Source organism: Schistocerca americana, chromosome 10 (assembly GCF_021461395.2).
Source record: "Schistocerca americana isolate TAMUIC-IGC-003095 chromosome 10, iqSchAmer2.1, whole genome shotgun sequence".
Taxonomy (NCBI): Eukaryota; Metazoa; Arthropoda; class Insecta; order Orthoptera; family Acrididae; genus Schistocerca; species Schistocerca americana.
The window spans coordinates 95,394,576-95,396,021 of NC_060128.1; positions in this window are offsets into that span (position 1 = coordinate 95,394,576).

The window sequence follows — 1,446 nt, forward strand, 5'->3', positions numbered from 1 at the left end:
CAATTCGTAAAGACATGCTGCAATACCCATTGCATTGTTTCGAGCGTAGTTGGTATTTCCTTGTTGACAGCATCTTTTAGGTTTCCACACAAAACAGTTTCCAGTCTTTAAACCTGGTGAATGGGCAGGCCAAGGCACAGATCCTCTCTGTCCAATCCAACTATTTGGATGCAATTCGTAAAGGAATGCTGCAATACCCATTGCATGTCTTCGAGCGTAGTTGGTGTGTCCTTGTTGACAGCATCTTTTAGGTTTCCACACAAAAAAGTTTCCGGTCTTTAAACCTGGCGAATGGGCGGGCCAAGGCACAGATCCTCTCTGTCCAATCTAACTATTTGGATGCAATTCGTAAAGGAATGCTGCAATACCCATTGCATGTCTTCGAGCGTAGTTGGTATGTCCTTGTTGACAGCATCTTTTAGGTTTCCACACAAAAAAGTTTCCGGGCTTTAAACCTGGCGAATGGGCGGGCCAAGGCACAGACCCTCTGTGTCCAATCCAACTATTTGGAAGCAATTCGTAAAGACATGCTGCAATACCCATTGCATGTCTTGGAGCCTAGTTGGTATGTCCTTGTTGACAGCATCTTCTAATTTCCACACAAAAAAGTTTCCGGTCTTTAAACCTGGCGAATGGGCGGGCCAAGGCACAGATCCTCTCTGTCCAATCCAACTATTTGGAAGCAATTCGTAAAGACATGCTGCAATACGCCTTTGCATGTCTTTGAGCGTAGTTGGTATGTCCTTGTTGACAGCATCTCTTAGGTTTCCACACAAAAAAGGATCCGGTCTTTAAACCTGGCGAATGGGCGGGCCAAGGGACAGATCCTCTCTGTCCAATCCAACTATTTGGATGGAATTCGTAAAGGAATGCTGCAACACCCATTGCATGTCTGAGCGTAGTTGATATGTCCTTGTTGACAGCATCTTTTAGGTTTCCACACAAGAAAGTTTCCAGTCTTTAAACCTGGCGAATGGGCGGGCCAAGGCGCAGATCCTCTCTGTCCAATCCAACTATGTGGATGCAATTCGTAAAGGAATGCTGCAATACCCATTGCATGTCTTCGAGCGTAGTTTGTATGTCCTTGTTCACAGCATCTTTTAGGTTTCCACACAAAAAAGTTTCCGGTCTTTAAACCTGGTGAATGGGCGGGCCATGGCACAGATCCTCTCTGTCCAATCCAACTATTTGGATGCAATTCGTAAAGACATGCTGCAATACCCATTGCATGTCTTTGAGCGTAGTTGGTAAGTCCTTGTTGACAGCATCTTTTAGGTTTCCACACAAAAAAGTTTCCGGGCTTTAAACCTGGCGAATGGGCGAGCCAAGGCACAGACCCTCTCTGTCCAATCCAACTATTTGGACGCAATTCGTAAAGACATGCTGCAATACCCATTGCATGTCTTTGAGCGTAGTTGATATGTCCTTGTTGACAGCATCTTTTAG